Raw genomic sequence first — 26293 nt, 5'->3', positions numbered from 1 at the left:
CTTTCAAAAGCATATCCACTTCAAGGAACAGACTGTCATTAGTCTTAATTGTTCCCCTTTTGACAGCTGGTGTATTTTTCTCCTCAGTGATTGGCTGTGGCTCCTGTTCTTTCCGTTTCTTTTGATTCTCCACCTTCTTTCTTCTTTCCATCATCACCTCAGTCTCTGGCTGCTGAAGTGTCTTGTACTCTTTCAGGTTCTCCTGATCCCTTGTCACTTCTTGCCGTGTGTTGATCTGATGGCTCAGTGTTAACATGGCCTGCTTCTTTCTAGTCTCCTTCTGTGTTTCTTTCAAAGGCACATATGCTCCCAGAGTTCCCTCTTGCATTTGTGCCACAGCATTCTTTTTCTCCTCTGTCACTTTTGGGGGGTCTACTTCTAGTGGTTTCTCCTGGGTCACCTTTAGGGGGTCTACTCTTAGTGGTTTGAGCACCTTCCCTTTGCTCACCTGTCCCACTAGCACCACATCATGTTCCTGAAGCTGAACACTTCCATGCACCTTCAGCACCCTCTTCTCCACAACCACTTTTCCGTTAGTCTGAGTCTGGTTTTTCAAATTCCCACGTTCATCCATTGCTTTCTTTCTGTTCTGTTCTTTGTCCTGTTTTATATTCTCTCCAAGCTTCTCATCAGGCTGTTCCTTCCTACACTTTCTTTCTTTTCTCACTTTCCTCACATCCTTCTCGCTCTCCTGTTTGGGCTTTGTCTCATTTGTCTGTGCCTCAGTAATGCTTTTCGTCGGCTCTTGCTCTATCTTCATAGTCCCTGCACTCTCATTCAGCTCCTGTATCTTTCTGAGTGGCTTCAATTCTCTCCTTTCGGTTGTTGTGGTCTTGAGCCTCTTCTCCACTCGGTTGCCGTCTCTGAGCTCCCCTCCTCCCTCAGCCTTCTTGGGGACAGCCTTGCATCCATCTTGTGGAGGCTGAATCTCCACATCCTGTCTCATCACTTTTAAAGGCTTGATCCCTCTCTGGTCCTCCGACACGTGGCTCTTCCTCCCTCTCTCGCGCGATTCAGCCTGCAGGAGCTCCTGCTGTATCTCCACTTCTCCATCCTTCTGTCTCCTCACGTCTTTGCTCTGCATGTGACTCTCCATCTCCATTTGTGTTATCTTTGAAGTTTTTCTCCCCTTCTTTGCCATTGGGATGTCTTTCTGTCCTATTTCTCTATTTCCCACCATTTTCAAAGAGCCCTTTTCCACAATATTGGGCATTCCTTCCGCCTCCTCATTCTCTGGCTCCAGCATGCTCTCATTGGCAGCCCTGTATCTCTCTTGGAGGAAACGAATCTCCATCTCCTGGTTCACAATTCGTATGAGGTCCTTTCTTCTCTCTTCCTCGGATGGATAGCTTGCTCTCCCTACTTCTCGCAGCTCAACCATCAGTAGCTCCAGTTTAAGCTGCCGTGTCTTCTCTCCATCTCTCTTCATTCTCTTATCTTTGTTTGTTGCAACTACCTGACGATTCTTCAGTGGAATCCATCTACTCACATTATCAGCACTCTCCTCATCACTCACTAATTCATTCATGTGTTCTTGCTGCATTGATAAGTTCCTGTCTCTCATGCTGCTGATCTGTCCTGCCTCTAGCTTTTTCTCCAGGTTGCAGACCTTGTCCCTGACCTGGGTCAATGCTCTAGTCAGCTCTTCAAACTTCTCCATGAAGAAGTCTCTGTCTAGGGGCTGCAATCTCTTCTCCCTGTTTCGATCTCCATTTTTGCTCTCCATTCTGTTAATCTGAATTGATGCTGCAATTTCTCTGACTTGCTCTGGGTTACAGATTTTCATTTGACATGTTTGTGTAACTAGTCTGGAATTGGAACTTGGAATTGTCCGTCAGTGACGCAGGCTGTATGACCTCAACAAATGCATTTGTGACTCGAATTTTTAACGTCGCAACCAGCGTTCTACGCAGCGCGCGCGGTGGCGGATGAGCCAATTATGACATAACCGTTTTCAGCATTTTTTTTTAATTTATCATCAGTTTAACGGTTTAGCTAAATGTTAAAATCAAAACGCGTCCAGTAGGCTCATGTTTAAACGAGAACTATTAAGAGTTTTGTATCGCCCACGGTCACTGGTAATTTCAGCATTGAAAAAACGCACACAAAACGCTTTTACGATTCTATCTTGTAAATGGGAAGAACAATTGAATGTTCTCATCTCAAGAGCTGTTAATGTATTGAAAGAAAGAAAGAAAAGCCTTTATTGTCATTGTAGCATACAACGACATTTGGAGTGCTGCTCCCTTTGGTGCGACGAGGGACAACATATAACACAGCAATAGTACAACTGGCTAAACAAAAATATATATTAAGAGTTTAACAAAGTGCGGTGGTATAGATTAGAGATCTTCCCTGAGGAACACTAAATACAGCAACAGGTCTTCCCTGAGGTGCTTTACAATAAATACAGCAACAGTTTTGTTTATGCACATGTGTAAGGTGACTAAGATGGCAAATGTGATTCATGGTTTTGGTTGGATAGGTCCTTGTACAGTCATGAATGTTCACGGAGTATAGCTAGTAGTGGGCTCAACACACCGCCTCGTGGAGAGCCAGTGCTGAGTGTGATGGTGGAGGAGAGGTGGGGGCCGATTTTCAGTTTGAGAGAAAGTCTTTTATTATCCAGGTGCAGATGGAGGGGGAGAGGCCTATGCAGTTGGTTTGCTGAATAGTATGTCAGGGATGATGGTATTGATTACTGAGCTGTAGTCTATGAAGAGCATTCTTACATTGGTTCCTCAGAGTTCCAGGTAAGTGCAGTGTGGAGGAATGGCCCCTTCTGAGCCAACACGGTGCTTATCAGGTAAAATGGGCCATGCATTCAACTCAAATGGACCAATATGCATAATTGTTTAACCTGCTTCTTTGATATTGCGCGTTCTTGCACAAATAAGGTGGGAATCAGCATTGTTAGCCTCTTTGCTAACAATATAAACAGTCAATACGCCATTCTTATTTAGGATACAGGGTGATAGTATTACAATATAGCTGCACAAAATCAAGTTAGTAAATTTAAGGTATTTGGCATCACTTTTGTCCAAAGCGACTTACAAGACATATTTCAAAACATAATAATACAATATTAACAACAGTGCAATAAAGCATGTGCACAACACAAAAAAAAAACACAGCAAAGGTCCATAAGTACTGGCCCTATACACCAGTGGTTCTCCATCTGCTGCTGAAAGCACGTCTGATTGAGATCAGTATAATTATAATGCCCTTGATTAGATGTTCATGACGAGTTCTAGCCTTTTAAGCAGGGTAAGATTGAAGACATGCAAAGGAGGCCCATAGAGAAAAACTAAAAACCACTGCTATGGAGGATATGTAGGTAGGTACTGTATTTATGTATGTAGGCTATGTACTGTATGTATGTATTTATGTATGTAGGCTATGTACTGTATGTATGTATTTATGTATGTAGGCTATGTACTGTATGCATGTATTTATGTATGTAGGCTATGTACTGTATGTCCTGTATTTATGTATGTAGGCTATGTACTGTATGTCCTGTATTTATGTATGTAGGCTATGTACTGTATGTCCTGTATTTATGTATGTAGGCTATGTACTGTATGTATGTATTTATGTATGTAGGCTATGTACTGTATGTATGTAGTTATGTATGTAGGCTATGTACTGTATGTCCTGTATTTATGTATGTAGGCTATGTACTGTATGTCCTGTATTTATGTATGTAGGCTATGTACTGTATGTCCTGTATTTATGTATGTAGGCTATGTACTGTATGTATGTGTGTGTATGTAAGGTGCAGTTTTTTTTTTTTTTTTTTTAGCATTCTTGAACTTGTCTGTGTGAGACAGCACCAATCTGGCCTTCTAGGATTGGTAAAGGTATTTTATGTGTGAGGACACTAGGCTACTATTGTGTCATGTTCATAGCTAACAATAAGAATATGACATATATAGGTTTAACTCTTATGATAAGATTTTTATGTTTTTAGATTTAAAAAAAATAATCTAATTGTGTACCTGAAATTTAACACGATTAAGCTAGAATGGGTAAACATTTATTTAGTTTTTTATTAAGAACATTTTGTATTTTGTTACTATTATCATTCTTATCAGTTTTAGTCTCTTTAGGTGGTTCACTGGTTCCTTTACAATATGTCAACCTATTAAATTACTCTACTGCATATGTCAAGGCACTTCCGTACATTTTCACCCATCAGTGAATGCATAAGGATATTCCACATCCCTCCCCCAGCTATTTTTGACCGATTCATTTTTTTTGATGCATGTCAAGAACTGTTGCGTTAAAACTGAATAATAATGAAAACAAAAACAAAACAAAAAAGTCTCTCTAATGTCAGTTGTGACCATAGCCGGTGAAATAATGGAACACATGTTGACGCAAATTAAGTATTACAGATGACTTATTGTGTGCTGTTCTGTGTAGCCTGATCTCAAACGAAGGAGATGGGAAAGAGCTGGGAGCTTTCTGTGACTTTGAGGTTAGAGTGTGGCTTTTTTCTGTAGATGTGTGTTTTGGATGCAATTCTAAAAAATAGAGTGTGGTTCTTGCTAGCCGTACAATTTATATTGAGATTATCTAAAACATGTACGTTTAATTGTGACATGTTTTAAATTAAAAACAAGTTAAATTAAACACTGAGAGTGAATTCCTGTGCTCTAATCACCTGCCATTTGTCCCCTGTGATCTAACCATATTGATAAATCTGTTGTGAACCAATACATTAATGTCATCTTAATGTCATACAGGAATGTGCATACATAAAAAAAAATGACTCTTTATTTGCATGTAAAAGTCAGCAATAAGCGATTGAAGAGAAATGGATGAGAAATGAACCGTGTGCACTGACAAAATTGGTCATCAATGCTGTCTAATGCTAAAGTCACATTACAACTCAAGCATGCAGCATTGAACTGTGGAACTACCTTTGGAGAACATCTTCTCCAGGATGTAACCACACACAGTTCCCTCAGTGTGTCATGCTTAATGGCATGTCATGCGTGGGTTTGTTTGGTGTGTCTTAACCCTGTTGTCTGTATTTACCATCCAGAAGACCAAGACCACAAGAGCCACAAGACCAAGTTCTCCCCAGCGACGACACTCTTTTAACCAAACGGCATCTTCCTGGGGGACAACCATGTCATCTTCTATGGCTCTGAGGTACAAAGAATGTGCATGTGGCCATATGTAGGCCATGAAGGACATGAAAAATGAATGGAATCATGACAAGCTGTAAGTTGCCTTACAGTCCCAAGTAGCCCCCCCCATATTTCAGATGATCTCTTCTGAAATGGATGTTGTTTTGTGTGTGTGTGTGTTTGTATGTTGTTTTGTGTGTGTGTGTGCGTGTATGTGTATGTTGTTTTGTGTGTTTGTGTTTGTGTGTTAGTGTGTGTTGGTGTGTGTGTGTTGTTTTGTGTGTTTTTATACATGTATGTGTGTGTGCTTAAGTATGGTCATCCTCAGACTTTTACCTTTGAGAAAATCTTCTATCTGTAAGCGGAGGTGGTGACTGATGTGCTGAGCTGTAACTACAGCTGTATGTTGGTGCTGCTGACCAATCAGGGGAGTTTTTACCTCGTGAAAGGAGGTTAGTCTCTCTCACACACACCCACACACACACACACACCACACCACACACACACACCCACACACCCACACACACACACAAACACACACACATACACCACACACACACACACACACACACCACACACACCACACACACACACACACACACACACACACACACACACACACACACACACACACACACACACACACACACACACACACACACACACACACACACACACACACACACACACACACACCAAAGGAGAAATGCTATTCAAGCAGCAGAAAAGCTGTTGTCCACACTTATTTTCTCCAGTTCCTTTCAGTATAGTGCGCCATGTTTCTGGAGTTATGTCCCAAATGTCATTCTCTGCTACTACAGTCTTTGGCTCATATACTTTTGCAATGCCGCTGCATTCCTGCAGTAACATTTCAGCATTTCTGTATTTCTAGATTGACAGTTCATGCACAAAACAATCTGTACCAGTTTTTTGTACTTGACTGTTGAAGATGAAGTTATTGAACTTCTGCCATTGATCTATCTATCAATCATCATCATTATGAGTTCTTTCATTATGAGTGTTTTATAAGAACGATTATTTCTGGCTCAAAAGCATCACATGCACCCTTGGGTGTACAGAGTCATCTTTCAAGTATTGGCATCAATTGCCACAGATCTACTTGAGGTGAGTTAGTTTGATTTGCATGACTTTGCTGCCCCCTGCAGGTCCGGAGAGGTTTGCCTGGTTGAATGAGACCTGGGGCCGTATTCACAAAGCCTTTTATCTTACCACTAGGAGTGCTCCTAACTCGCGGTAAAACCTTTTACGTAGGAGTAATTTCTTAAAAGTGATTCACAACGGCTCTGAGACCTACTCATACTAAGGATAAAACCAACTCCTAAGCTTAAGATAAAAACTCCGTTGCTATGGATGACGTCGATCCTCATGCACGAGTTTAGAAGTGGTGCGCACGGTGATTGGTTGCTGACAGGCGCTCTCATTCAAAACTCAGTCCTAACATCCCCCTAACGATCCCACTAAATCAACAGAAAATAAGAGAATAACCTAGGCTTCAAATAAAGTCATATTAAATAGTTATGGACAGTGCACTTAGCAGAATGCACACGCATGATGAAGTTTGTGCATCCAACGAGAATGACGCTTTGCACGTTAAGAGAAAGAGAAATTGCCGAAAAAAACACGGAAATTGCATGAAATCAAAGAAGTAATAATTAAAGCACCCTGCAAACTATGCGTGAGGCATGGGAGGACATATGTGTTAACATAAATGCTTCATTCCCTGCCGTGTGTCGCTCTGTCGATGACTGCGAGAAGCGGTGGTATGCGCTCCAGTCACAATGTAGGATGGAGATTGCGGAGTGGACTTTAAAAGAGCCGTCGCGGCTACAGGTATTGTGTCACCAAAATAGGCCTCATGCGTATACTTGCATGTTGTCGTTCAACTGTGCTCCCGGTTGTGGATTGAGGAAGGGTGTCAAAAGCCATGTCTTGCATGGATAACCACTGTCACCCAACAAGTGGCATTCAGCAGGTACATGGTGCCGCTCAAAAAGGCGCAGACCGCTCTCCATTAAAATGCGCGAATCGTGAGTAGATCCAGGCCACTTCGCAACAATATCCATGATTGTGAAAAATCCAAAAATCTTAATGTTATCAAACATTTAATTTCCGGACTGATTGGGTTGTTTCGGATAGTTGGAGACGTGATTGCATCCCGCACTAATTCTAGTAAAATGTTGATGCCTTCACGGTTTAAACGATATCTTCTCAACAATTCAGAGTCGTTCATTGTCTCCAACACCTTACGTCTGGCTTCAGCCATTTTAAGACTTTTTGTGAATAGGTCTTAGTGACTTAGGAGTCCTCACGAGGAGTTTTAAGCTGTCCTAGACTTAGGTGCTACTTTTAGGGATAAAATATTTTGTGAATTGCTCTTAGTAAAAAAAAATAGGAGTCCTTAATTTAAGACTGACACGCCCATTATTTTTAGGAGTTTCTCCTAAATTCGCCACTTATGAGCTACTTTTAGCCCTAAGATTCTTTGTGAATACGGCCCCTGATCTCCAACACCTTTCTGCTGTGCGATCACATGGGGATCCTCATGGCTGTTGAGCTGGATTCAACTAAACCCAGCAGCCTGAGATACAGGATCATCTCCATCAACAAACATATCCAGGTTGTCATCTTTCTCCCTCTCTCTTACACACAAACACACACGCACACACACACGCACACGCACACGCACACACACAGAACAAAAGGCCAGTCATCACAGGTGAGAAATTCAGCCTTCTCTGCCTTACATAATATAAGACACAACACTCTTGTATACATTTTTTTGTGGTGTGCACCCGCTTATTTGTAAGTCTGCTTGCGTGTGTTGGTGTGTGCGTTTGCGCTGTCATAGGAGCATGATATGGCCTTTGACAGGCTAGTAGCCATACAGTACTCCAAGCCCACGTCTGTCCTGCTTCATGAGTATGTGCATTGGCAGAGCAGTACAATCACAACTTCTCCCTAGGGAGCCTCCCTGGGCTCTTCTCCCTCTTCAGCCTGAGGTTATTGACATGACCGTTGTTTCGGGACCACCATAACTAGGGGGACCAAGTCAAGTAAAGGACCAACAATAACATAACAGACTTTTTTGTCCTTCAATTAAAATCTTTTTTTAATTTCAGACAATCTGTACCTAGCACAAAAATGATTTAAATGGATCAACGCTTATTTGGTGTATAAGGTGTAGCCTGCTCTACAGACCACTGTTTGGGAGCGAGGGAGGAAGTGATGGCTGAGGATAACAATCGTCCTGGAGGACAGTGGTGCGCCTCCATCCTCCTGTGTTGGTCATGTGGCGCTGGCTGCCTTTGCTGCCCCAGGGTTGATGTTCCTGAGCTGGGGGCACACCCATGTGATCTAGCAAACGCCTTGGAATAATGCTTTTAAGCAGTGACCCCAGCCTCCAGCCGATCTACCGTCTTCTCGAGGGTGGTCATCTTTAAATCCCACTGATACCAAGGTAGCAATCACACAGAGCCAGTGATATATTTGGCCTCTATGCCGTTTATTACGAACGGGTACAACAGTCAAACACTGATACAGAATTGATGGCATGAGCATTTATTTATGGACTCACAACAGAGATCAAGGGTAGACCAGACACCAACACTACAGACACTAATAGGGCACAAATCATAAACACACTGGCTCACAAACAGAAAAATACTCATTAACAAAGGAGGAGAACCACAGACATTTGAAATTAGAGCACAAACTGAACAAACTGAGAATTGAACAATACTCAATCTCGCATTCTCAAAGCATTCTTGCAGACAACTGCGTTAATCACAAAAAACACACAACATCAACACAACATCAACACAACATTCTCCCTGCACACTACAATATTAAGAACACATAACATCATCACAACATGCTCCCTACACACCACTATTTTAAGCATAGGGACAGAGCACAAATTAAAAAATAACCACAGTGTGGCAGCAATTAAACCAGATAGATTGTCAGAGTAATAGGTTATTTTACAAGCTGAAAAAAGTGCTTATAGCGCTGGCATACTGTGGGTATGGGTTTTAGCACATGTACTGATACCCCTTCATAATGATATTGTTAAAATGTCAATTTTTCCTTTATGGTATTCACAACAACGTTTGTCTAAGTGAAAGTTTACTATTACTTATATTTTCTTTGCACTGTTGGTCACTTCTTGATTATTTCATCTTTTACCTTACACCAAGCCCAAACCGTCTGGCAGACTGTGTGGCCCGGAAACTAGCATTACCAAGTACCAGAACCATGATGCCAAAGACAGCCCCTAAACAGGCTCCATGAAATACAAACTCTCCAGCAATTGATCCAAGTAGGGCCCCCAAGCCAACGATCAGCATCAGAACAGCTCCATTGATCAGGTAAGGCAGTAGGACGCCAATCACTGAGGTAAAGAACATGAGACAGAGGGCTTCATTAGATAGCAGATTTTTTACACTTTTACACTAATTTGTACTGTTTACTCAAAGTGACCAAGAATGTCACTGCATGAAAAGAAGGGTTTCCTGGGAATGTGAAAAAACACACAAGCAAACTGCGTGTTAATTTCTAGTTTGGTGGAAATTCATGGAGATCTAGAGAATTTAACATGGATTTACACCACAGTTCTAAGCTGATGGCAGAAAGGATTCCCCAGGAGATGTTCATTATTTTACAGAGTTCCCCCCAATATCCCAACCTAGAGAGGTCTTTTTTCATGCAATGTGTCCATTGGTGCTAATGGTGTCTTGCAGAAGTCTCAAATAAATGTACTTTCTTTTTAATGCCAAACTTAATTTATACAAATTCAATTTCATGGTATTTTATTAATTTTCATACTAATGTATCCAAAGTGACTTCAAGTCTTAACATTAAGCTACTGAATGTTAATTATTAACTTAAACATTTAATAATTCAAATATTCATCCAATGCTCTAAGTTCATAGTTTCCTCTGAGAAAATGACTCAAATGTTGACAATAATGAAAACACTCACTGTTTGGGCGATCAAACTGTAGACTTCCTCTGCGGCTTATCCTCTCAACCCTGTGCATTATTGTGTTGTGTATTGCATTTAAAATGAAACTACAGTCTTTGTTAACAACACCACTGAGATTACTTTACTTATCAGACACATCACCATCTTGTGCATTATTTTCTGTCACCTGTGAAGTCCATTATCCCACTATGGCTATCACACGCTACGTTGGGTTCATTTTGTTAAAGGTACAGTGTGTAGTTTAGTTTATAATCACCTGTAACTATGAATTGTTGCATTTTCGTTAGCTTAGAATGAGACCTTCATTTGGAGAGGGTCCTCTATCACAGAGTCCGCCATGTTGTGCCTCCATGTTCGTATGGTAGCCCAAAACGAACAAAACAAACACTTGCTCTACAGAGCGCATTTTATGTCTGAGTGGCAGCTTAGCCGGAAGAAGAAGAAGAAGAAAGAAGAGGAATAATAGTTGCTGGTGAAGTTTGAGAATTTTGTGAAATGGAGGATCATTATCACAAGATAAGCCAAGGGAGCATGAATCCTCGTCATCAGAGAAGCAAAAACATGAATCAAAATTAAATTGGGACATGCAATGGCAGAAAACGTAGATACACATTTGGTGTGGCCTGAAAGGTTTTCAAAGTGATGCCTGAGTTGCCTGTTTTCTGCTTGACAGGTAATTCAGCCTACCAATCTAAATGGACTTTGTTTATTAGTTTTAGCTGGCCATGGGTAAAAAGGTAACTTTTTTCTCTGTGTCAGTGTGACCCTGTGCAGTGCCTATTTTTTACTTGATCCATTTGTGTAGAAAAAAAAGCCCAGCTGAGTATATATATAATGAGATACGAGAACTATAGATACGTACTACAAATATCAATACAATACTGAGTGGCTTAATGAGTAACATTACATTTCATAATATATTCTAATGTCATCATTAATTACCTTGAATGCACACTTGGTAAGGGAGGGGTGAGAGAGCACTATTCAATTGGTTGCAATAGGCAACCTTACCACTAAGTGGCACTAAAAACTGCACACTGTATCTTTAAGTTATTTTACTAAGTGTGTTTTTTTCAAGGCAACTTGGCAAGATAACATGCTAGTTTCAGACCAAAACACCATACTATTACTAAAATCTTGAACTTCAAATTGACAGCCTGGAAGTACTTCATAGGTCTGCAGTTGTTATTGACATTCACAAAATGGAATTGACATCCAAAAGAAAGTGGCACAATAAGGAATTTAACCAAGCCGTGGTATAATGCAGATCTGATAAGCCTACAGTACTTTATTATAATGTGTATTTGACAGCATACATCGAAATAGCTTCAGACTTACATTGCTGCCACACGTGTACTCCTTTATTCCAGGAATGACAAGTTCTTGCTTGGTATCCTGGACAAAAACAGTGTATTCCGCAATAAGGAAAGGTGGAAGCATCTAGAAACGAGCAATCTCTTAATTGATTTGTGAAGGTTTGAGGAATCAGTATGGGTCTGAAAGGTTAATTGAAATGTGTAACACCTTATCTAGACCAATCAGATTTGTTAATTTAAAGTTTGAATGACTTCAGCACTTTAAATGGTCAAAACACATAAAAGGTTATTTCACAAATCAGTCTGGGTCTGAAACAGGTAAACATAGAACATTTAGTCTTAACTTTTATAATTAGGTTAGTTCCAATAACCATATTAACAGACTACCAGATGAGAATGTGTTGAGCTCTTTCTGTGTTCACATAGCCTATTACAAGTGATTTGTTAAAAAGTTTTTATAATAGCCTGGTAAAGATATGACCAATGTGTGTTTCGGGCCAATAGTCCATTTATACCGTATACGATTCATGTCTCATGTTTAAATGACACGTTTTTAAAGTTAACAAACCCCACTGCCATAGTTAAGAGCAACTCTGGATATCTTTTCATAGCGCGATTGGCCTCTTAAACATTTTCACAGGGCCCATCTATTGTTATGTCATTTGGCAAGTTATGCCGTAAAAGGGATTATAAATGCTTTCACAAAACTATCAGAATTTGACAATAAATAAATAATACATTCTGTGACACTTAAAATTGACATTTGTCTGATATTTTATTGATAGGTTCAACAGGATTATTCAAAACTTTTACACAAGTCATTGTATTCAATCAATCAATTTTCAACTGAAAAATTAATCCCTAAAGCATAACTGTCGGTTGGTTGCACCAACCACCGTTATATTTCTGTATGGGAACATAACTCCTGAATAAAAAAGATGGGTTTGAACAGATTTCTAAAGATTATTTAAATCAGATTTGATTGATTTGTTTATAGTGAAAATGATTTGATCTTTTTCAGTAGGCCAGCTGGTTAGACCAATAGTATCTTTCTGCAGCACCCCAGAACCATGGTGTCAGACTAGCAGCTTTTGACAGCTACCACTGTTTTGTGCAGCATTTGGTTCTCCCAGGGAGCGTTTGAATGAGGTTAATATAACTCCAAAAATGTATCGTTTTGGCTGTTTAATCATTTCCACTGAATGTGTGGTATAAATGTACAATAAAACAATACAAATATTGCAAACACGTCTGAATTTTTAAATGGTGTTTGCCTTAAAAGTCCTATCCCTAGAATCCATGCAACAAATGGCATTCATTAACGCACAAAGACATTTTGTCTTGGAAGAACTAGCAGCCAGGTTAAAGGTGCTGTCCAACATTCTAATCACTTTTTGTGAAAATACAGTGATTTGCTCCTCATGATCCACTGGTTGTCCGTTATGTAAGTGCATCAGACCAGACACAAATTCACATTTAGGGGGGTGGAGTTACTGTGATGTCAGAAGCCAGGTTCTGTGCCATCTGAAATCCCCATGTTATAAAACAATGAAAACTATTTAACAAAAATGGCTGGAAAGCTTTGAAACAATCCAACAAAACTGGCTTGTCCCAACCCACTTATGAGACACTTTAAAAAAGATAACTCTAGTGGAGTTTTCTTATGTGTTGTGCCATCCATGTCTCATCTCATGCCCCATGACCCGTCCGTTACCTTTTAGCAAACCTGCTGCATGAGTCAGACAATAAGCGCAATGCTCCAACCCGCCACACGGTGGCTTTAGTTCATTCACACCAGACTTTCCTTGGTGCTCCTGAATGAATTTGGGGTCTAGCCTTGAATACCAGAACCCCATTTATATGTGCAGTGGCCTGCAAAAGTATTTAACCCCCGGAAAATCACATCATTTCCCAAATTAGTATTTTTTTGTTGTTAACAATTATGCCTTAGTATAAGTATTTCAAATGCAAAATGTCTGATAACATTGAAAATAAAAAATGTATCAAACCAAAATATACTACTTGCAGAAGAACAGCATAAACACAACAACCTTGACCAGCTAATACAGTGTAATTTGTTTTATAAAAGATGTTGGAACGACATGATGGATATTGGGCTATGGTCTTCCATTTGACATGAAATGAATCTGCATCTTATAACGGGAGTACAAAATAGAGGTGCAAAGGCTCAAACAAGCAATGGAGAAGGATCGGAATGAAGACCCTCTCCAAACTAGGTGACAAACAAGGTGAGACCGTTAAACCTACTGCTTTTTAGGTTTTTCAGTTGTTTTAGAAGAAAAAGATGAATCTTTGTCTCCACCTTCAACGAAAAAATCTACTCTTCCACTGCCTTACAAAAACCTGGTTAATCTGATGTATAAAATGGCCAACACGACACCAATAGTACTTCCAAATATCACACCACCAGCCGATCCTTGTACCCCATCAGTTGCCCCCACAATTGCCCCCACAAGAGCTCCGAAGAAGGCCATCATTACGACCCAAAATGGCTCATTTAAAGTCAAATGCTGGACTGCAGCTCCACCCTGGCTAGTCTCAGCCACTGTAAGAGAGAAAAATGGTTCAATCGATTACACAATTCATCATTAATTCATCCAACAAATGTATAAATCCATGTTGACGATTGGAACTACACTTGCTATGGACTTCAAGAAAACACTTGCTATGGACTTCAAGAAAAAATATCACTTTTATATCATCATTATTTAGAGAAAATACATTTCACTCACTGGTTGGGGACGATAATTCACTGCTGGCACTCCTCTTCACTGTTCCACCCGTTTTATAGTCATTTATCTCCTGCTCCAGTTTCCGAAGTTCCTCTTTGAAATCCAGTTCCATCTTCTCAGATTCTGTTTTGTGCTGCTGCTTGAGTTCCTCCACTATCTTCTCATACATCTCAGTTTGCTCTGCAGCCCCACTTGGCATTCTCTTCTCAGGTTCCTCATTTTCTGCACCACACTTTTTAACAGAATCCTGAGGCTCGCCTGCAGCTCCATCCTGGCAAGTCTCAGCCACTGTAAGAGAGAGAAATGGTTAAAACAATTACACAATTCATCATTAATTCACCCAACAAATGTATAAATCCATGTGGACGATTGGAACTACACTTAAGTTTTGCAAGTATTAGACTGCTTTAGAAAGGTCAAATTCAGGGATGTGCACAGGAATTTTGGAGGGCAGTTGCTCTGCCCTGGAAAAAAGGGGCAACACGTTTATTTTCGTCACTGCCACGCCCCTGTCCCCGATCACAAATTTTGCCAATATAATTTTAAACTCTCACTAACTGCCGCTGCCACGCCACGTCCCCTGATCGCACATTTTGCCAATATAATTTTAAACTCTCACTACCCGCCGCTGCCACGCCACCGTCCCCTGATCGCATATTCCGCGATTATATTATCTCGGCATGCATGAAGTTCTGCAGCCGTAATACTATTTTTAAAATATATACTATATATATTTCCTTCAGAGGGACAACTTCAGTTGAGGGGGGCAAACAGGCAGTTGTACGAGCAACCTTAGCCCTCTCCTGTGCACGTCACTGGTCAAATTGTTTGAAATTAATTATTGTTCCAATACAATTTCAGCTAAACTTCCTCGCACTGGTTCCTCATGCCCAGACATAAAATGTATACACATGTCTGTTTCTGTGAGACCAGGGCCAATGCTATCGATCGACACAACAAAATCCATTATATCACTATTCACTATTTAAAGAAAAGACATTTCACTCACTGTCTGGATGTAAGAATTCATTGCTCCTCCTCCTCTTCCTTGTTCCACCTGTTTTGTAGTCATTTATCTCCTGCTCCAGTTTCCCAAGTTGTTCTTTGAAATCCAGTTCCATCTTCACGCATGTTCTCGTGTACAGCTGTTTGAGCTCCTCCTCTATCTTCTCATACATCTCAGTTTGCTCTGCAGTCCCACTTGGCATTCTGTTCTCAAATGCCTCATTTTCTGCACCAGTCTCTTTAACAGAATCCTCAGGCTCGCCTGCAGCTCCACCCTGGCAAGTCTCAGCCACTGTAAGAGAGAGAAATGGTTAAATCAATTACACAATTCATCATTAATTCATCCAACAAATGTAAAAAAAAATCCATTTGATGATTGGAGCCACACGTCCTCATAATGGCTTGTCATGTCCACACATAAAATGTATAAACATATCTGTTACTGTGAGACCAGGGCCCATGCTATGGACTTCAAGAAGATCTAAATCAGGATTGATTGAAACAAAAGAAAAGACATTTCACTCACTGTTTGGATGTAAGAATGCACTGCTGGCACTCCTCTTCATTGTACCCACTGTTTTGTAGTCATTTCTCTCCTGCTCCAGTTTCCCAAGTTGTTCATTGAAATCCTGTTCCATCTTCTCACATGTTCTCGTGTACAGCTGCTTGAGCTCTCCCTTTCTCTTCTCATACATCTCAGTTAGCTCTGCAGTCCCACTTTGCAATCTCTTCTCAGGTTCTTCATTTTCTGCACCGGCCTCTTTAACAGAATCCTGATGCTGGGCTGCAGCTCCACCCTGGCTAGTCTCAGCCACTGTAAGAGAGATAAATGGTTAAATCAATTACAAAAGTCATCATTAATTCATCCAACAAATGTAAAAAAAAAAAAAAAAAAAGTTTTGCAAGTATAAGATTTTGAACTTAAAATTGTTCCAAAACACAATTGTTCCAATGCAATCATCATCCAAACTTCCTCATAATGGCTCCTCATGTCCAGGCATAAAATGTATAAACTGTTTGTATCTGTTTCTGAGGCCAGGGCCCATGCTATGGTCATCTATTACAACTATTTGAATTTGGAAAATGTATGGTTATTAATCATACTGTATATGATTTTTAAACTAAACATCTTCATAAAATATGTTTGTTTCACTTTATTTCTTATACACACCCGGTGTAGAAGAGCCTTCAGTCGCCATGACCACGGGACTGAGGTGGAGTGTCCAAGGAACTCAAACATCCACCTGAAACCTGAAAGAAATGAAGGGCAAAACACAACAATTTGTAACATTTTGTTTATTGTGAAGTAAGCAATCTGATGTTAAACAATCCAGCCACCACTATTTATTAGTTGATCACCATCATTCACTGTTTAGAAACAGTAGGAGTAGGATCAGTTTTGTCCTGGTTTAACTTTAAGAAATGAATACTCATCCACTTATTGAACGCCAAAAGACGGGAAGTTATGGAGTTTATAGCTGCAGCATAATTTGGTTCAGCAGAGATGTACAGTTTCATGTCATTTATGGAAACTATGGAAACATACATTGTGTTCTCTAATGATATCCCCAAGTGGCAGCATGTATAGTGAGAATAATAATGGACCAAGTCAGCTCCCTTGTGCATCCCCAAAGCAGATGTCATGTTTCTTAGGTGCCATGTCAATGTTCCGAAAGCCCAGTATTCCGAAAACTCTGTATTCCGAAAATATGCTAATTTGCGTGAACCGCTATAGCCCACATGCACATCTCAATGAATTGATTACACAATCATAAACATATAAATGCATTAATTTCACAACCATAAACTTTAATTCAGAATATTATTATACACACATGGCATTTGCATTGCAATGATACAAAAAACCTTTATGAAAAAAAACACCATCATTCTAAATAGCCTAGGTTATTAAAGTGGCATTATGCAGTAATTGTACTTCAGGCTTAGGGTAAGGATGAGCAGTTTTACCTTAAAATAACAGCTAAAAAAAATTGGGGCACTACAATTACTTTTTTAATATGGAGAATCGCCATACCAGGGTCCGTAGGCATATTACTGGGTTATGTAGGTTTGCCTGAAGCAACGGTTTGTGCTGTCTACCTAACTAGTAAGTAGCTTATTTGCATCTTGCTTTGTCTTGTGTTGCACTTGCTTGATGTTTGACTGTGTAAGGAGGACAGTTGTTAACTAACTAGTTTGTCATAGTGTCAAAGTAAGCACATTTCAAGGGGTTTCGCTAGTTTTAGCTGCTAGCATCTTGTTAGGATTAGCAAATGTTCCGTTATGCTGCTTTAATAATAATTACAATGATGATAATAATAATAGGCCTGTCAGTGCTTGACAAGATCTGCGTAATGTCCTGCGACAATCTGCCGGTGATACCTTCGCACGACCCTATATTCCAAACCAGAGTAGGCTAAGTTAACAAATATTGCCTAGGAAAAGTTGTGAGATAGCCAAGGACAAGGATTGAGACCTTAATTGCATCCAAAGCCTGATTGAGCCTGTTCTAAAGCCTGAGGATTTAGTTTTCTTTAAGAAAGGAGTTTATTTGCACTAAGACTGTCTTTTCAAGTATTTTACAAATAAATGGAAAATTGGATATCGGCCTAGAGTTGGTCCGTGCATTACCGTCTAGCAACCATAACATAACAACCATAGCTTTCTTTAGTAAGGGTTTTACAACAGCTGTTTTGAAGGCATCTGGGGAGATACCTGTTTGAAGATATGTATTTTTTTTATAATCTTCAGGACATGACTGGGAACACTGTCGAACACCCACTTAAAAAATACTGTAGGTACGGGGTCAATGCATGAGGTGGAGGAGTTGCAGTCAGTAATTCTGTCTTATGATGTCTTGGTTTCGGATACTCTTTCCTGTACATATATAATACAGCTTGATGTTGTTGTTGGCGACACTCAGCCCATCTGCCAACGGTTTTATCGGGTTGCACTGCAAAAACTAAAGTTTTTAGGTTTTTGCAGCCCTATAACCTAAATATTCGCCATATCAAGGGTGCAGAAAATGTTATGGCCGATACCCTTTCCTGTGACCTGGTTGGGGGGTTGAAAAACTCCACTATAAGAAAGGCCAAGACGCAGGGTGCCAGAGGCTCCCTCTCCTCTACGCGTTGTTTGTTATTGTTTGTTTGGACATATGTACACCCATAGACACCCATAGACACAACATTTTTATTACTTGCAATTAGACTGACTTTTTATATTATTCTTTAATTGATATTCTTTATTTGATTAAACCTTGCGTGTGGAACTCCATTCATGTTCATGCATCGAGCGATGCATATAGCACAGTCTTACAAAGATCCATCAATGTGATGCAGGTGAAATACCCATGGTTGCATCTATTTTACAGTGTTTTCTGAGGCCAAAACTGGCTCTAATTGAAGTTATTTTGTTCTTGAAGAGCAGTGCCAGTGCTTCACATGTTGATGCGGAGGACTGCATAGGTGTTGATGGCAGTGTGGAGTAGCTGGTCGATAGTGGAGAATAATATTCTAGATTTTCCAGCATTCCAGCACACCTTGGAAAAGTATTCCTGTCTTTCCAGGCGTATTTCTTTGTTATAGGCAGTCATGGCCTCTTTGTATATATTGCAAGGAACTGTGAGCCTAGTTTTCCTTCATTTGCTTTCAGCTGCCCGACAGATTCTCTTAATCTCATTAACACTGTTATTGTTTAACCAAAAGGAGATTCTGTCAGTTTACCTCTTTTTAGCCTTTAGTGGAGCAACAGTATTTAAAGCAGATGTGCAGAGAAAATGGCTGCAATCCCTCCTCCCTTCCTGTTTTCTCTGACTGACTGATACACACTATAGTTTGGGGGACAAGCCTCTAGTGTTGCTACGTCATTACTGCTTTTAATCCAAGTTTTTACTAAGAATATACAATGCAACTTCTCGTCAATTATCAGATCATTAACCAGAAAGAATTTGTTAGCTAATGATTAAAAAAAGTACATTTCAGCAATACTTTTTGATAGTGATAATTATGATAAATATATCAATATAATCAGTAAGCACTAATTTATCATTCATTAACATGAAAGTGCACACCATAAGACAGATATACAACACATAACAACACCGCCTATGTTGAATGTTTGTCATTTACCTTTGGCTACTGAGAAACGTTGTTGGGTAACGATTCTTGTTTTTGGTCAAAGCTATCAAGAGCAAGTGAAGACACGGAAGCAATACATAGAAGGATCTCCAAGAATTGGAATTAGGAATCATCCCCATTTTAGCTAGAAACAGGACTAAAAAATGTGCCATTTGCGACTTACCTTCAAGTTGCAGTTTGATACCTACATTGACTTCCTGTAAATCATGAGATGGCTGCTGAATAAGTGTGACCGGTTAAGTGACATACAGAACTTAGGGTTAGGCACTTTATCCAGGCGCAGATACAACTGGTCAAACTAGTTACACAGCCTCAGGCATTTGGCTGTGAATCAGCAGTGAATGAAAGTTACTATAGAGAAGAGAGTTAGACGTGTAAATGTAAATGGAGAAAACATGGACCAACACAGATTCTCAGTTGTATTTATTTACTACAGACACATCTAGATGAACTGATCCAGGTATTTTTTAGTAAATCTGAATGGTCTTACTTTAAAAAACATTTTTCATTTGTAGGCATTTGAAGATGAAAATAATCCAGGAGTTGGAGTTTCTTTCTGCTTGGCTACACTACATTGTATGTGAAAATGGTTCAGGAATTTAACTGAGAAACACTTGAAATGTTCAACCATGCATATTCAGCATGCATGTTCAGCACTGTTCTATGAGTCAACTAAATGAAATCCACTTATTGTACAGAAGTAGAGCTGCTTGCATTACCATGTTGCCCTCATGAATTGGACATCCCTATACAGCAGTAATACATGAAATGTTTCACAAGGACTCAAACAGTTTCTTTGTTAAAGTACACATAATGTGTTGCTTATCATAAGCCTCCGATAAAGGTCAGATACATTTAATGGTGCATAATGCCCAGGATTCTCTATTTAGAATCTGGGATATCTGATGATTAATCATGTACAGGTCCTCCTGTATTCAGGCTCACAGAAATGGTGTAAGTGAATCAATATAGTCGACACAAAGCACTTCCATTTAGAATGCTGGTTGGTCTTAAGGCCCAAGTAGGTGTGACATAGATGACAAAAGCCCAGAATTGGACATTCTAGAGGGCTTGAACATCAAGATACATTACATTCACATATACCAACACCACCTGCTCGAGCTACACCTACGAAAATAACACATCACCTGCTGGACTTCCAATTTCCAATGTTCCTATTCAATAGTTTTGTTGCCATGTAGTAGGAAAGAAATATAGAAACACACAACAAAAAAGGGAAAAGAAAATGTCCAATGTAATTTGAAGGTAAAGGTAAAGTAACTGACACCTCCTGGGTTGACTTAGCAAAAATATTGAGCAGTACATTTTATATAAATTTATCTAGCCTTGTACTTACTTGACTACATTAAATAATGCTTAGTGAGGCATAGTACCCTAGTCTGGGAAGTCCCGCCCCACTTTTTCCGGCCAAATTGATTTTGCCTCTGCAGTGGGTCTGGTCAACTTAGGATAGCCGTTCATTTCAAGATTTCCAGAATCCTTGGAGCCAATCACAAACTGGCTTTTGGCTACCTGGCGCGCCATTGGCGGATTTAAACTTACCACGGCTACGTTACAAAATCTACTGCACGGAGAGTTTATAAACATTGGACATGGTGGCCGCCGAAGCACCGCAAAACTTCGATAAGGCAAGTTTTCTTTGAAAACAGAACAGAAACTTGCCCTGGAACAATTCATACAGAAAAAATATGTGTTTGCTTTATTACCGATCGTTGTATCGTTGTATAGTATCGTTGGTCTGATTGGTTAAAGGCGTGTCCAATTACGTGAGTGAAGTGGATCGCTAATGAGTAGTTGGCCAGACCAACTGAACAAATGGAATGCAGTGAAGGGGCAGGGAATTCCCAGACAAATAGTACCCTGCTGGGAGTGTAAAAAAGATTCATACAATAAAATCTGTGACATTTGAAACTGATATTTTATTGATACGTTTCATGAGGTTCAACAGGATTATTCAAGACTTTTATATGTGGCATTATATTTAATTAATCAGTTTTCAACGGAACAATTCATCCCTAAAGTATGACTGTTGGTCGGTTGGTCTTCTTGTTAAGTAGGACTGGTTTTGTGACATTTTGTAATCTAGATACACCCAGTCCTGGCGCCATGGGGAGGCATTGGGGGTCCTGTGCCATCTGAGATCCCCATCATATGAGAAAATGTTGGATAATAATTTTTCTCTAAGAGAAGATTGGCAATATGGTGTGGAGTTCTAGTGGAGTTTTATCTTATGTGCCATCCATGCCTCAACTCATGCCCCATGATCCGTCTGTTACCTTTGAGCAAACCTGCCCCATCAGTCAGACAATGGGCGCAATGCTCAAACACGCCACAAGATGGCTTTAGTTCAGGCACGAAAGACTTTACTTGGTGCTCCTCAATGAAATTAGGGTCCTTAGGCTCTAGAATAGTCGTGTACCAGAACCCCATTTATACTGTATACATACAAATGTACCTGCAAATGTATTTAACCCCCCTGAAAATCATTATCATCACATCATTTCCCTTATCAGTATGTTTTGTGCTAACATTTCTGCTATATTTTTCTAGTTTTGCCTGAATAGAACAAGGCAAAATAAGTGATTTGTCTGGTAACATTAAACACAAATTAAACAACGAAATATAGTACTTGTAGAAGTATTCAAACCCCTGTGGTTTTGAGTTTCAGATGAAGGCAGATAACAAGTTATTCACAAATGATACAGAGGAGCCACTTATTTCACCATAACTGGTCATAATTAGGTACGGCCTATGAGTGGGAAAGTAGACATCTCCTTCTGGATATAAATGTTCTCTGTCTAAGGGTCATCAGCCTGGTTGTGAAACAAAAGGAATGAGGACTAAAAAGGCAAGGTGGTTCAAATGCATAAGTTAGGAAAAGACTTAAAGTGTTTTGATGTCCAATTGAGCACCATTGGGTCCATATGACTAAAGTGGAAGTTGCATCACACCTCCCAGATGCTGCTTAGAGAAACCTGTCCCCCGAAACAAGCATCCAAGAAAGATATTAACTGGTGACGAAGGCCACCACAGTCCACACATCACCCATCAAGTTCAGTGGCTAGAATTGGGTGGCTGGTGTAGGAGTCCACAATCTTAAGAGCTATCCATAAATCTGGACTTTATTGGAAAGTAGCACAAAAAAATAACAAAAAAAACATAGAAGATTCTCATTCAAGCATGTTTGAAGGTTACCTATGATATGGGCCTATCAAAAGGTTTTCATGGTGATATGAGACCAAAATAGAGCTTTTTGGACAATCTTCAAAGTGTATGAGGTAACCTCATGCTATGGGGATATTTCTCAACTGCAGGAAGTGAAGGGAGGATGAAGGTTAACAAAATCTACATAATATCGCAAGAAAGTTGCAGTCTGTTGTGAAAATAAGCCTTGGAAGGGGTATTACCTACAGGTAGAGTAGGACAAGGCTAAAGCAACACTGAAGTGGCTCAAAGACAGTAAAGTGACATTAGTGTTATGCAAATATCCAAATCCTTTACTATATTTCTTTGAGAAACATGGTTTTTAAACATTTCAATTATTTGCTCACATATTTGTTAACAAACTGGCGATCCTCGCCAATCTTTGCTCTTAAAAGACTAGGCCTTTCCTGGATGCTGATTTTGTACCAAATCATAATTACAATGACCTGTTGACATCACTTCATTATTTAGTTATTATACCTCATTACTAACCCTCAGTCAATTAGCAGTGAGGCCTAATGCTTTTTACGTTTATCAGTTGATTTAGAAGAATGAGATAAATCACTCCGTATAGATGTTTGGTCTATACCTTCAACGACAAAAGCTACTCTCCCACTGCCCATCACAAACCTGGTTGCTCTGATGTATAATATGGCCAACAAGACACCAATCGTACTTCCAGATATCGCACCAACAGCTGATCCTTTTACCCCATCAGTTGCCCCCACAATTGCCCCTACAAGAGCCCCGAAGAAGGCCATCATAACGATCCCAAACGGCTTTGAGTAATATCTCAGAATTGGCATGACCTCATCCCTCCTCATTGTCTGTATCGCCTTATTTTCTGCAACCATCTCTTTAACAGAATCCTGATGCTGGGCTGCAGCTCCACCCTGGCTAGTCTCAGCCACTGTAAGAGAGAGAAATGGTTAAATAAATTATACTATTCATCCAACAAATGTATGAATCCATGTGATGATTGGATGCAATTTAAGCCAAACTTCCGCATACTGGCTCCTCATGTCCAGACATAAAATATATACACATGTCTGTTCCTGTGAGGCCAGGGGGCATTCTATGGACTTCAAGAATATCTAAATCAGGATTGACACAGAAGATCCATGATATCACTAATCACAATTCAGAGAAAATACTTTTCACTCACTGTTTGGAGGTAAGAATTCACTGCTGTCCCTCCTCTTCATTGTTTCCCCTGTTTTATAGTAATTTATCTTCTGCTCCAGTTTCCCAAGTTCCTCTCTGAAATCCAGTTCCATCTTCTCACATTTTCTTCTGTACTGCTGCTTGAGCTCCTCCTCTCTCTTCTCATACATCTCAATTTGCTCTGCAGTCCCACTTGGCATTCTCTTCTCAAATTCCTCATAGTAGACTTGGGGCATCAAGAAATCTCCACGATTCTCTTCCACCATATTCGATATCTTCTACAGTAGCGCCGTTACCTTTGATTCATTCTGGAAGACGAAGTACCTCCCTTCACATTTGCCAATGAGCTTCTTCGCACCCTGCACTTGCAGATCAATGGTAGACGTGTCCATCTCATCCTTACAGACAAACAGCACTATTGTGTGTCTCCATGCCCTGTTGGACAGCAGAGCTACATGATGGGAGGATGATTTAATCTCATTTGCTGAGGGAGGTTGGTCATCCATTGATATGGGAAGTACCAGGAGTAGTGCATGAGGTCCCGGTAGGCAAAGGGTGGCACTTCGTATGATCTCTTGTTTAATATTTTCAGGTGTGCGTAAAACAGACGTCCTGTTCCAGCCTGGTGTGTCCACCACAGTGAGTTTCCTACCAGCATGTTCTCCCTGTCTCCTCCTACATAGTCCTATTTCTTCTGTTTTGAAAATTGCATGACCCAGGATTTTGTTGGCCAAGGAGCTCTTCCCAGCTCCTATCTTTCCCAAAAGCACAATCCTCTGGTCATCTGTTAATAAAAATAATAATTTGGAAAATTAATGGAATGTATTCATATATTATATGTTAACTAAACACCTTCTTAAAATAATTATAACCTGCATTGGCTCCAACCATAAACATTTGTTTGACTTTATTTCTTGTACACACCCTGTGTAGAAGAGCCTCTAGTCGCCATGACCATAGGACTGAGGTGGAGTGTCCAAAGAACTCAAACATCCACCTGAAACCTGAAAGCAATGAAGGACAAAACATGATTTAGTAATATTTTGATTATTATGAGATCCAGCCACCACTATTTATTTGTTGATCATCATTATTCACTGTTTTGAAACCAAACGTTACAGTCTATGACTGTATGATGTGCCTTTATTTAGCCTTGAGGTTAACCCCTACTTGATGGCACCAGCAAACCTTTTTTCGGACTTTAGAGGTCTATAATTCCTAGTGGTTTATTTTATTTGAATGTGCAGTCTGTGTTAACACAGAGAACAAAGAACATGAAAAGCCTGGGTTTACCAGTACATGAATTTACCTTAAAAATTATGATGATGGTAATGATGAAACTGATAGTAATAATAATGATGAATATAATTAGTAAATACCAATTTCTAATTAATTTACATGAAAGTAAGTGCACACCATAAAACAGATACACAACACATAACAGCACCGCTTATGATGAATGTTTAACATTGACCTTTGGCTGCTGAGGAACATTGTTGGGCAATGCTAAAAAAAAGAGATCAAAACAAGCAACTTACCTTGAAGTTGCAGTTCAATACGTCCGTGGATTTCCTGTAAATCATAAGATTGCTGCTGAATCAGTGTCAGTTTGCCTGAAAAATCCTAAACAGACATACAGCTGTTAAGCCTGATCCAGATGGCTAACCCTTGACTTTAGGGCAATAGTGATGCAGGAGGGAGAGGAGTTTTTCAACAATCGGAAGGTTGCTGATTCTATTCCCAATCCCTGAACCGCTCCCAATGTGCAAGCACCTTAAAACTTTACAAGTAATAAAATATCTCCAGTTGAGTACAAAGTACAGTGCTGTATGCTGCACATTTAAACTAGTTACTTATTGAAAAACACCTCACAGTGTATTGTATTACAGTTAACTGATATAGATATAGAAAGAAATGTAGCGAATTAACAAACCAAACCATAACCAAGATATCTATGTATATGCTGGCTAGAAAGAGTAATGGAATGAAATGTTTTACAGCACAACCCCTTTTCCAAACTTACCTCTTCTCTTCAGGTAAATCAATTAATCTGAAAACTCACAGTTAAAACAAAAAAGGTAATTATTCATTATGTCCACATTTAGATAACATCCTCATATGTAATGCACACATCCTAAAACAAGAATAAAACACAACAAAATTGTAACAGTTCTCCACAGCAGCTGATTTACCTATGATTGCATGCTTAATTTTGCTTAAAAGCTATCAGAAGTAAGGAAAGATTAGCAATAGACTATAAAGTGCAGTTGACAGACTAAAGATTTAGAGCAAATTAAAAATAAGAATAACTTACCTTCAGCTCAGGGTGCATAGGGTTATAGAGGCAGTGGGCACGGGTGAATGCCTGTTTCCTGTCATACATAAAATGGGCGCTGGGTGCTTGAACATTCACGCAGTTGTAAAATGAATGTCACATGATCATGATGAATTGAACCATGTTGGTGATGGCCAATGTTTTTCTGTAGCAATATGTTAGTATGACTGTCACACATTCCTTACACACGCTTTAACCCAAAGACCTAAGCTCT

At 39.7% G+C, this 26293-nt stretch overlaps 1 pseudogene across 1 annotated transcript; it reads right to left on the bottom strand.

Annotated features, from left to right (window-relative positions):
* Window positions 1-14203: 14203 nt before the first annotated feature.
* LOC308369534 lies at window positions 14204-24696 on the bottom strand (annotated as a pseudogene). Its single transcript has 6 exons — window positions 24669-24696; window positions 23746-24528; window positions 23110-23490; window positions 15788-16030; window positions 15269-15508; window positions 14204-14499 (listed from the first exon to the last, which is right to left on the bottom strand). The product of its transcript is annotated as an uncharacterized misc_RNA (transcript).
* Window positions 24697-26293: the final 1597 nt, after the last annotated feature.

Source organism: Sprattus sprattus (assembly GCF_963457725.1).
Source record: "Sprattus sprattus genome assembly, chromosome: 1".
In the NCBI taxonomy this organism is placed as follows: Eukaryota; Metazoa; Chordata; class Actinopteri; order Clupeiformes; family Clupeidae; genus Sprattus; species Sprattus sprattus.
This window is presented reverse-complemented; position numbering and strand designations above follow the sequence as displayed.